The sequence below is a fragment of the Symphalangus syndactylus genome, chromosome 20, assembly GCF_028878055.3.
Source record: "Symphalangus syndactylus isolate Jambi chromosome 20, NHGRI_mSymSyn1-v2.1_pri, whole genome shotgun sequence".
Taxonomy (NCBI): Eukaryota; Metazoa; Chordata; class Mammalia; order Primates; family Hylobatidae; genus Symphalangus; species Symphalangus syndactylus.
The window spans coordinates 10017501-10030373 of NC_072442.2; the positions used below are offsets into that span (position 1 = coordinate 10017501).

A 12873-nucleotide genomic window follows, 5' to 3' on the forward strand; every position below is an offset into this window, starting at 1 on the left:
GCTGCCCATATTTTTCAATAGCTTCATATACAATTTTTGGAGCTTCAGACACAGCTAAAGTTGTGTTTAGACAAAGGTAAAGTTTTTGTTGTTTTGTTGTTGTTTTTTTGTTCTCTGAGAAATCAGGGAAGAGATCTTTTCTATGGACCAAAAAAATAAGGGAGGTAAGTTTCTGAATGGGCTCCTTTCTAGAGAAACATATGACAGTGATTATAGACTAATGGCCAGGTGAGCTAGGCATTTATGTGATGTCTCAAGAGTGCGACTTATCAAAAAAGAATAAGGACACACGCTGACTACAAATGAAAATATTGGAAGCATGCTGGGTTAAACCAAAGTAAGTTGAATTAGGTCATAAGGAACAAAAACCAGGTGGCTCAGGAGTGGGCAAGGGTACTTTTAAGATAGCTTCGGAAAAATACTTTTGTTTTTAAAAACTGATGCTAAATCGATTGGCTTTATTTAAAGATTTTTGCAATTACTTTAAAGCAACCACCACAGGTAAGTATGCAGAATAGTCTTGATTTATCATACTCAAAATGGGATCTAGCATCATTGGCATCACTTGGGAGCCTTTAAAGACTGCAAAATATCAATTGAACAAGATGCCCAGGTTATTCCTATATGCAGTAGACTTTAAGAAGCACTGTTATAATGGGATAATTTATACAATGCACTCTCAGATCATATTTTAAGAGTTGCAAGTTTTCATAATACCCTTGCAGAGGATCCAGGCCAGACCTACATAGAACAGTTGTTTGAATAGGAAGTGACTCAAGTTTCCCGATAAAGCAAAGAAAACTTTTACAATGATAGCTTCGTCTCTGAAAAGCAATGACTTAATGCCAATATTCTGTTTTGGTGATTGCCAAGTAGGTCTGACCTTTATTCCACCTAGCATAGACTGCAGTTCCTCTTCCAAACTTTCATTCCCATGGGGGCAGTTAGCAAACTGATTCCAACTGTTTGTTTCACGTTCTTGTGAATTCATCATAGACAGCATATTAACTAGGTCATGTTATGGGAATGGCATATGCTAAAACTTTTAATAAAGGTGGTGGTGGCAGGAGATACCACTTTGTTTCACTTTTGTTGTTTGAGTGAAAAAGACATCCTTTGGGTAATTTGTCAGGCATTGGATATTTAAGAAATTTGCTTGGGGGAAAGAACTTAAGGTCAATGACTTCTTAGGACCCTACATTTTTAAAGTTCTCCAAATGCAGTGTAGGATAAAGAGCATGATTATAAAATTGGGCAATCTAATATTACCCTTATAAGCTACATGACCTCAAAAAAGTTACTTAACATCTCAAAGTTTCCATTTTCTTATCTATAAGATCGAGATAATTATATTTACCTTGAAGGAGAGTTGGGGGATATAACAAGATTTTATATATACATATATGTCAGATATATATATATATATCTGAGATATATATATATCAGATATATATATATCAGATATATATATCTGATATATATATATATATCTGATATATATATATATCTGAAGTACCTAGCCCTTGTTTAGCCCTTTATAAATGTTAAGATTTTTTTTCATTTATTGTCACCCTATTTCTCTAAACTGATAAAAATGTGAAGGAAAAACCATTTGAGCTGTTTATTTTCTTATTATATCACCTTGGAAAGCACAAACAACCAGGGGAAAGAGACTGCATAAATGGAATGAATATTACATTTTAAACATGATGATATCATATATTCAAACAACAGTGTTAGAATCTTATTAAGCTAGAAGCACATTATACTATCCTTAAGTTCTCTGCTATAAAAATACCTAATACGCCAGCTTATGAGGTTTCAAAACAGCCGCAGACACATTTACAAAGAACACATTTATTTCCAACCTACCATCTACTTTGAGCTCTCACTTTCAGACAACAACCCTCTCCCAAGCAACAATATCATCCCCTGCCATCCTACATATACACAAAATGTTGCAGGACTTTTCCTTAGTTCAGCTAAAGACGGGGTTCTTTGTCCCATAGCCACGAAAATTCAGGCTCACAAACAATGTGAATGGTAAAACAGGGTTTTATTGGGTGAAAAGGAAGAAAAGGGGGAACCAGGGACTCTCCCAAGGCCAAAGTCCCTGCTAGAGTGCTTCCCACTCACAGCTTGAATCCCAGATTCCACACAGGAAGAGGAGGAGGCCAACTTTTCCCCATTGCAAAGGGCATGAACTTCTGTGGCTCCACCCCAGTGCATAGGCCGGTTGGGGTTTTTCCAGGGAGCCCCTCCCACCTGGCTCTCATTGTGACACTCCCAGATAACTGGTAGCAATAGTTATGGTTGCTAGGATTTGGGTGCATGATGCTGGCTTTGGTTAGTTCCCTTGGTCTTACTTTCCCAAAAAGGAAACCTCCAGGCAACAGGCACCCTAATTATTCTCTATTTATTCCATCACCTGGCAGGATTTGCAGGATAATTGTCAGAACTAGAATATTAATCCAGATTTCTATATTACCCATCCCTCTTGTTCTTTCTGAGCTGCAGCCAGAGATTGATGGTTGGTTCACAGGAGCAAGTAAGGTTAGTCTAAAGAGTAGGCAAAAACTTAAAAACAACTAATGAGTTTAGAATTTAATGACAAATGTATGGTAAGTTTTGGAACATAATTTCTCTCTCTCCAGTCCCCATTTTTGTTAAAAAAAAAAAATTATGATAAGGACTGAGTGGTTTGCAAAATAGACATTAGCCTTATACTTGGTCTGATTACCTGCATAAAGTGAAGCAAGAATAATTATTTCTACATAGGCCTTTTGGATTGGCTTTGACGGAAGGCTGTTTCACAAGGAATCTCAGACAAGACCCTTTTTTTTGAGATGGAGCCTCACTCTATCGCCAGGCTGGAGTCCAGTGGCACAATCTCGGCTCACCGCAACCTCCAACTCCCTGGTTTAAGGGATTCTCCTGCCTCAGCCTCCCGGATCGCTGGAATTATTATTATTATGATCATTATTATTTTTGTATTTTTAGTAGAGATGAGGTTTCACCATGTTGGCCAGGATCGTCTCTATCTCCTGACCTCATGATCCACCCACCTCAGCCTCCCAAAGTGCTGCAATTACAGGCATGAGCCACCTCGTCCAGCCAGATAAGACCTTTAAAAGCTGAGCCCAACCATGGGTTTGTATCCTCAAAACACGTATGAGTTGGGTGATTCTCTCCCCTTAAGGTCCCAAGATAAACTGGGAGCTCCTAGACTTGTTAGAAAGTGACATTTTTTTACAGACCACAGGTCAGGAGCCCTGTACAGGGACTGCGTAGATGAGGGTATGAGGCCAGTTTCCCCCATAGGGCATTTATAGGCTCTGCAAGTCAAGATTGACTCCTTAAAGAGAAGCATACCCTTCCAGTCAAAGCCTTGGTAAAATAATCACTTTCTCCAATTGTGTTCTGTTGCAAAAGAAAAATTGATTCTTATTGTACTGATGCAAACAACTATATACTGCCAGGAGAATACTCACAGTTTCCAAATTTTAGAGGAACCAGACAGAGAGAAACAAGCATGCTTCAAATTTTGATCATGGGGGTATAACTTATTCAATTATTAAAGGCCGTAAATAGTTCAAAATAAGTTTCCTTGACTCTGAACAACAAAACAAGGATCAGCAATATTCCAAGCAAAAGTCAAAAAGATTTGCTTCAGCTTCTGAGTTCAGTCCATTTAGTTAACTCATTTTGCTTGACATTCGTGAACATTTCAGCTCTCTGAGTCCTGTACATTTTCCTTTATTCCAATGCTACAACCTCTGAAGTTGTTAAAAGGCTGTATTGGAGAGCACCTGTTAAAGCTATATAGCTCATTATAAACCATCCTTTGAAAAGAATTAAATAAGACAACAATTGTCTGTGAATTGCAAAATGTCCAGGGTAGTTACAGTTAGAAACACAACTGATAAAGAAGTTTGGTTATCTCTGTGGTTTACAATAACTTAACATAAAAACCCTAATTATGATTCATAGCGTATACTCGGACATTAGAATTTTAGATGCCCCATACAATTTTGGAACATATATTAGCATTAATCACCAAAATATAACCTAAAGAAGATTGAGCATCATTTTGGCAATCCCATGTACCTAAACATGTCAACTAATCCTGTTTACCTGTTATTTCTGGACACTGATCAGTGGCCCTCTGAAGTATTCCAAAAGCCAGGTGCCAGGGAAGACAATTTTGAAACTGAAGTTTGATTTGGGGAAGGCTGTTAAATGTTCGAGGTTTAAAACACTTGGTATTATGAAATAGAATTCCAGACTAGCACCAGTTACTTATTTTGCCAGAATGATAACTCAGAAATTCTAAAGAAGCAAAAACTTCTTATAACCGTTTACAAATTTTGCCAGAGAGCAGGTTAGCACCTTAGGAACACCTTGCTATGCTTTTATTTCAATGCCCAATTTACAGAAAAAAACATCTAATACTCCTTTTTGAATTTAGTTAATATGTTCACATAGAGAACCCCTTCTGCAAGATTAATTTCCACAATTATTCCACCGCTTCTCTGAAACTTCATCTTTTTCTTAATTTAACTCAAAATAATCCTTTAACACTAGGCAAAAGTTTACACTTCCATGCCTTCTTATAACTTTTTACAAACACACACACGCACACACAATTTTACTGTTCTTACCCTCCTTGCATGTAAATCTATTTCTAGTAGTTTCAATTAAATCCTAGCAATTTTAACTTTAAGGTAAAACTTGCTAAGTTGCTTTAATTGTGTGCTAACTGCAGCCAAGGTGTGCCTTCATGGTTAGTTCCATAGGTCCCCTAGCCTTACCAGTTGTGAAGCCGGCAAGTCAAATAGTTCTCAAAGCCCAAAGAGCAGTTTGTAACCTCAAAACACATAGCAAACCTTGCATCTGAACTGCATTTTACCAACAGTCTTTAGGGCTGTTTATATTTGTTAACGATTAAAGTCACATGAACTGAAAGGTACCACAGCTTTTATCTCCCCTTTGAAAAATATTACATCCAAGCAATTGCCTTTCTTTAGACCAAATTAATTAGAGCTCTTTTTACAGACATTACACACAACACACACAGGCAGAAGAAAACCCAGTCTCTGTGTGGGGCCCTTTAAAAGACAAGGCTAGGCAGCTGTGCAGATATCTAACCTGAGAGGGCTCATCCCCTAAGGTAGGGTTGCTAAACAAGCCCTGCCAAGTAGTTACTGGCCATGTCCCCAGGACGTAAAACAAGATGGAAGCTTGATTTCACAACCAAAACTTGGCAGAGAATACAATGACAGTTTGGGGGGTGGGGGGGGGGGCGGGGGGGGAGCAGGGCGGGCGGGGGCTAACCTAGTAAAATTCTTCTGAAAGAAAAAAAAACGGTCAGGCGTGGTGGCTCATGCCTGTAATCCCAGCACTTTGGAAGGCTGAGGCACGTGGATCTCCTGAGGTTAGGAGTTCGAGACCAGCCTGGCCAACATGGTGAAACCCTGTCTCTACTAAAAATATTTAAAAATTAGCTGGGCATGGTGGTGCACGCCTGTAATCCCAGCTACTCGGGAGGCTGAGGCAGGAGAATTGCTTGGACTCAGGAGAGGGAGGTTGCAGTGAGCTGACACGGTGCCACTGCACTTCAGCCTGGGCTGAAGCCTTTTTTTCTGTCTCAAAAAAAAGAAAAAAAAAAAACTTTAAAGATTAACTACCGGCAGGGTGAAGGGGAAGGAAAAAATTACAGTTTAAAAATGCCTGAGGAAGAACCTCTTATTCTTATGCAAGTGGTTCCTCCACCAGGGAGAAAGTTTAATTCCTGTCCTATGGAGCTGAATCTCCTGGCTGGAAAAGGGGAAGGCTCCAGCAGCAGCACTTGGGGGCTAGGACCATTGGGCCATGCGTCCCAGCCCCTGCAGGGCGCGGGAGCGGCCTGGAACTGCTGCTTGCCAGGCCCTCCTGAAAAAGGAAGGAAAAGGCCATGAGGATGAAAAGGCTCAGAAGGGAGAAGGAAAAAGAATTCTTGGTTTGCATCTCACTCACCACTTCTCGAGCCCCCAAGCTGCGTTCCAAAAATGTTTCAGGACTTTTCTGTAGTTCAGCTAAAAACGAGGTTCTTGTCCGTCCCACGGCCACGAAAATTTAGACTCGCAGATAGTTTAAACGGCGAGTAAAGCAGGGTTTTAATCGGTGAAAAGAGGGGGAAAAAACGGGGGAAACACGGCGTCTTCGAAAGCCAGCGTTCCTCCGCTGAAGTGCTTCCCGCCAGGCCAATCAAATCCCAGCTTCCACACAGGAAGAGGAGGGGCTAGGGTCCTCCCTGCTGCAAATGGCGGGAACTTCCTGAGGCTCCACCGCAGTGGACGGGCTGGCTGGATCTCTCGGAGGAGCACTCTCCCATCTGGCTGTATCAAAAATGCTCCAGGCTTCATTTTTTTCCGCATTGCTTTTGATCTATCAGGATGATTTACCACCCCTATTTACCATTGCTTTCAATTATAAACATAAGTAATAAAACAAAATAACTCCTATTACTAGCAATAAATGACGTAAAGGATATGTTTACCTTACCTTAATAGGTATTGTGTATATATTTTAGCAGAAATTTATGGGGGTGATATTTCAACCCCCATGAAGTGTCTTGATTTGTCCATATTAGATATAGGGGTAAGAGAGGGAGAGAGAAGGCATTGAGGGGAACAAACTCAAAGGGTAGCTTCTAGTTCTCCTTTGATCACCTACTGTTTACATGATGACTTGACTATAGTAACCAATATTTAGTGATCCAATATTTAAATACTTTTAAATCTGAAACAATTTATTTTTAAGCAAAATTCTTCACAGTACTCATCAATATGTATTCTTGTCAATTATTTTTTCTATGAAAAATATTTTTAATAATAAAAAAGTCATTTAGTTTAAACTTTTTAAAGAGGTTGTAAAGATGAGATATTATAAAAGCCTTATAGCTGAGATCCTGATTAGAATACACCTATGAGTTTTGTTAACAATTAAAAGTTCCAAGCTAGGAAGGAATTGACGCTTATAAGTATTTTAAAACTGTTTCTTCAAAAGCTAATAGACAAAATAACTTTTTTCTTACCAAAAACATAGCAAAAAAAACCTATAAAACCAGCATGGAGTGGCAATATAGGTCTTACTACAAAATGAACAGCACTATATTCTCATTTTTGCCTGTCACATCATTCTATTATTGATCAAAGAAGAGAATGGTCTAAAATTCCACACAGAGCTTTTAATACCTGTGGTTTGGGGACTTTTTTTGGGATACTGCTATAATAAAATACCTTATAATGAGCAATATATAAACAATAGAAATTTATTTTTCACATTTCTGGAAACAGAAGTCCCAGATTAAGGTGCTGGAAAATTTGGTGTTTGGTGAGGGTTCCTTTCTCATAGATGGTTCCATATTGATATTCTCACTTGGGAGAAGGAGCTGGAAGATTTGGCAAGTCTTTAAGGCCCCATTTATAAGGGCATTAATCCCATTAATGAAAGCAGAGCCCTCATCACCTATCACCTCCCAAAGTGTCTACCTTCCATCACCTCAGGGCTTAAGTTTCAACATATAAATTTTACAGGAGCATATACATCCAAACCATAGCAGGATGAGAAATCTCTTTCACTATTTATGAAATTTCAAAAAAAAAAAAAACCTAGTGATCTAGAGAGGCAACCACAATAATAATTCTGATTATGTGAAAGCTTGAGGGTTTTGAGTTAACAATATCTTCTGAGAGGAATGCCCTTAGATCTTCTTAAAGAGATGTTAGTGTTAAAACCACTACAAGGATATATTTGTCGTCTATATCTGTATAGTCTAGGATCTGTTGTTCAAATGAGTGATTCAAGTTCACTAAAGTCGTTATTCTTCCTACATTATTTACCAATATGCTATAGACCAATTCGATCATTCCTTGTAGAATGATGCACTGCTAGCTACATCTGACCAAAACTTTACAGATTTTCCAACATTTTAGGTATCATATATTTGTGTTGAATAATTGATATTCTGTTTTCTCAGAACTGTCTGGATAACTACATAGAATACATTTACTAAAGACAATTTTCCGTATAAGTTTTCATTGTAATTCACTCTCCACTATCAATGGGGATAGACTGACGCCTTAACAGATATTTCAAGTACGAATATTACCGATTCATATTGAAATAAATTATTTTAGGCAGAAAAGTGCAAAATGGTATTGTCTTTCTCAGAATTCATGAAAATAATACCAGTTCTCTGTTTCTCAATGGCTATGATTAAGTAGACTCAGACTGGCCAGAGGTTTAGATAGTAAACTATAATTGATCTGAAAGAAAATATGATATCTCTAGTATGCAGTAATTTAGGCAGATTCATATTGAAGAATGATTGAATATGAAAAAAACTATTCCTACTTTCTTTGTTGCTGCACATCAAACTGCACATCAAACCTTTATTCCAATCATAGTTTAAATAGAATCACTAGAAATATTGGGCAGAGGTGAGGTTCTACATAACTGTTAATCACCCCATATGTAGCCATCTCTCAAATTCAAAACAATGATTAAGAGGCCTTAATGCACAGTCTTCGTTTCAATTGTTGTTCATCCACTTGCTACCAAACATTTGTTCACTAGCAAATACATTTAAAAATAAATGAGAAACAGAACCTTGCTTTCAAAAGCTCATAGCCTACTGGGAGAAGTTAAAAGGTAATCACATGATTATAATAAGACAGTGGTAACTTTTACAGTAGTAAAAGTTACAAAAAAGCAATTGGAGAGGGTGACTAGAAATCTATGCAAAACGTTCATTTGGGCATAAACAGGTGGGTTTATCTGGACCTTGTACATTGAGAAACTGAGAGAAGATGTAGAATTAGAAACAGTGTAAAGGACAACTGAAACCTGCCTCAGGTATGAGAACGTTAAACATATTTAAAATAGATTCCAAGGTAACATAAAATAATAGATGATCCTCAATTTAGAATGGGGCTATATTACATTTTCAAAATACAATGGGTTTGTTGGGCAATAACCCTACCATAAGTCCAGGACTCTACCGAATGTGTTTTCATTGCACACCATTGTAAGGTAAAGAAATTACAAGTCAAACCATCATAAGTTGGGCCCTGGCTATAAAATAATTCACTACACACCCACTCTCTGGTATTTTGTTATAACAGCCCTGGCAAGCGAATACAACAGGTGACCGACAGGAGTTGCATAGTGATAGCTACATAGAATGCAGAACAGCTAGGATTCAAACACTAGAATTCTTATAGCATAGTCCATACACTTAATTCTTTCACAATAAAACTCTCATGACAAATGTGGAAACTGAGGTAGCAAGTGGAAGTCACAGGCCCCATGTTGCACATTTGTACAACCCAGAGCCAGGATTTAAACTAGCTCTATTTGATTTCCTCTGAGATAATTTAAAAGAAATTTTATGATTCCTTAGATAGCTAGTTTAGCTAAAAGCTGCATTTCACTTCGTTTCAACTTTCCTATAAGTGAGTGTTGAGGAAATGAGAGTTTTGACACATGTATACAGGCTACTAAGTTAATTTCCATGGATGAAAAATGGCAAAATTTTGCAAAGGAGCTCCATAGTCTGTTAAGGCATTAGTGTCATATTTTACATCAACCCCTAACTGTCCATGTTAAACCATACATCATATCATTCTTTATAATATCAATTTAAACACATATTTTATTTGTCAGGCTGATGTTGAAAGCCTTTTAGTGCCTTCAATAGCTACCAGAAGAAACATTACAATAGATGCCCTAAATTATAAAGAGTTTCCCAGGAGTCTGACTACTCTCATGTTTTATTTAGTGACTGAGGAATTGCAAGCATCAACCAGGACTGATTATCAGTTATATAATGACTTAAGTCAGAGCTTCCTCTATTCTGGCACAAATCACTCCTTTGAAACTTTGGATCTCATCCTAGCCTACATGTGGAAAAGGTCCTCACGTTCTAAGGGTTAGGGAAAAAAAAGAAACCTTAGGGACACTAAATTAAATTCTACAATTCAAAGTTCTTCCCATCAAATTGTATAAGAAACTTCCCATGTTTAAATGCATTTTCTTTATTGCAAGGGTTAGTACTGTAAATTACTAAATTGGTAACAACATTCTTCCATGGGAGAATCTGATAATGGTACTTAAATACCACCAAGATTAAACATTTTTGACAAAGTACCATAGTATAGTGGGAAAGTGATAGACAATACAATACAGCAGATTTGTAATATTTGTGGAACTGTTGCCAAAATAATAAAGTCTTTCTACTTTCACTGACTCCAGACTTATGAAAAGCAGACAAAGATTTATGGAGCTCCAGGCCCAATCCCTTACTGGTTTTTTTAGGACTATCTCCCTTCTAAAAATGTCCTGGATATGCACAATTTTCCATCCATCCATCCATCTTTCTGGGCTGCATGCCTATGATGGGTGGCAAGCACTGTTTCATTACTAGGGATATGGCAGGGCACATTCCTAGCTACGGTGGCAATGGGGAGAGCCTCCTTCTGCTTGAGAAAAGAAGAAAGAAGAAAGAAAACTAAAGGGGACTTTGTGCTCCAGCTTGGGTACCAGCTTAGCCATGGTAAGGCAGAGCACCAACCAAGTTCCTGTGGTCCCCAATTCCAGGATTTGGCTTCTATAAAGAATTTCTGGACTTATGCTAGGCCAGAAAAGAACCCACTTACCTAAAGGGGATGTTTCGAGTCTGGCAGCGCTCATCATAAGCTGACTTTAGAGCCGTTGGGCTGTGAATGAACATCAGCAGGAGTCAGGCCGTATGTCCCCTGGACCCTGGGTGGTGGTGGCCATGAATAGGAGGAAACAAGCAGATTCCTCCTGCTCGAAGAAAGAAGAGGAAAGTGTGGAAGAGACTTTGTCCTGTGGCTTGGATGCCAGCTCAGCCACAGTAGAATAAAGCACTAAGTAGATTCTTAAGGTTGCTGACTTCAGGCTATGGCTGAAGCAGCAAAGTTAGTGAGATTGAAGACAAGCTCTGAAACAGGTAGAAAAGACAAAACAAAAGAGAATCGAAAAGGATGAAGCACACCTGCAAGATCTACACAGTACCTCAAAAGGGCTAATCTAAGAGTTATTGACCTTACAGAGGAGGTGGAGAGAGATATTTGGGTAGAAAATGTATTCAAAGGGATAATATTGAAGAACTTTCCAAATCTGGGGAAAAATATTAATATTTAAGTACAAGAAGGTTGTAGAACTCCAAGCACATTTAACATAAATAAGACTAAAAACATAATAATCAACTTCCAAAGACGAAGAGCAACAACAACAAAAATACTAAAAACAGCAACAGAAAAGAACAACATACAAAGGAGCTTAATACATTTGGCAGCAGACTTCTCAGTGGAAATGTTACAGGCCTGGAGAGAGTGGCATAAAATATTTAAATGTAAAGAGAAAAAACCTTTTATCCTACGATAGTATATCCAGTGAAAATACCCCTAAAACATGAAGGAGAAATGAACATTTTCCCAGACAAACAAAAGCTGAAGGATTTCATCAACACCAGACCTGTCCTACAAGAAATGCTATAGGGAATTCTTATCAGAAAGAAAAAAATATTAATGAGCAATAAGAAATCAAGTGAAGGAACAAAACTCACTGATAAAGTAAGTACACAGAAACAGAATATTATAACACTACAGTTTTAGTGTGTAAACTACTCATGTCTGAAGTAGAAAAACTAAATTGTGAACCTATCAAAAACTATAATTACACCAACTTTTTAAGACCTAAACTCTATAATAAGATATAAATAGAAACAACAGAGTTAAAAAGTGAGAAGATGAAATTAGAGTGTAGAGATATTAGTTTTCTCTTTGTTTCTTTATCAGTTTGTTTCTGCAATTAGTGTTGTCATCAGTTTAAAATAATGGGTTATACGATATTGTTTGCAAGTCTCATAGTAACCTCAAATAAAAAACCTACAACAGAGACAGAAACACCTAAAGCAGAATATTAAAACATACCACCAGAGAAAATCACTTTAAAAAAAAAAGAAAACAAGGAAAAAGGGAAGGAAGAGAAGACCACAAAACTACCAGAAAACACATAAAAATGGCAGGAGTAAGTCCTTATTGTGAGTAATAAGTTTGAAGGTAAATGGATTAAACTCTCCAGCCAAAAGACACAAAGTGGCTCAATAGATAAAACAATAAGGTCCAATAATCTGTTGCCTTTAGGAAACACACAAAGACACATATAGACTAAAAATAAAGAGATGGAAGAAGATATTCCATGCAAATGGAAACCAGAAAAGAGCTGAGGTAGATATGCTTCTATCAGACAAAATAGATTTTAAGAAAAAAATATAAAAAGAGATAAAGAAGGTCATAATATAATGACAAAGGGATCAATTCAGCCAGAGGATTCAACAATCACAATTATATATGCAATCAACACTGGACCAACCAGATATAAAAAGCAAATATTATTAAAGATGAAGAGAGAGTTTGACTTGATAAAATGATAGCTGGAGACTTCAGCACCCTACTTTCATCATTGGACAGGTAATTCAGATAGAAAATCAAAAGACATATCAGTCTTGGTCTGCACTGTATACCAAATCGACCTGGAAGATATTTACAGAACATTTCAACCAAGGGCTGCAGAATGCACATTCTTCTTCTCAGCACATAGACCATTCTCAAGGATATCCTCATTTTAGGCCAAAAAACAAGTCTTAAAGCAATTCAAAAAATTAAAATTATATCAAATATCTTCTCTGACCACAATGGGATAAAACTAGAAATCAATAACAAGAGGAATTTTGAAAACTTTACAAACCCACACCAATTAAACGATATGCTTCTGAATAACCAGTGGGTCAATAAGGAAATT

The 12873-nt window shown here is 37.5% G+C and overlaps 1 long non-coding RNA gene across 3 annotated transcripts in view; it reads right to left on the reverse strand.

Moving 5' to 3' along the window:
- LOC134735378 (uncharacterized) overlaps positions 1-12873 on the reverse strand; it is a 478226-nt gene that overhangs the window by 243037 nt on the left and 222316 nt on the right. Inside the window, exon 1 of one of the 3 annotated variants that reach the window (XR_010118417.1) lies at positions 5281-5308. The exons of the other annotated variants lie outside the window; for them this stretch is intronic. This is a non-coding gene — a long non-coding RNA (uncharacterized lncRNA). Of the gene's footprint in view, positions 1-5280; positions 5309-12873 lie in introns of those variants that run through there. 3 annotated transcript variants of the gene reach the window in all.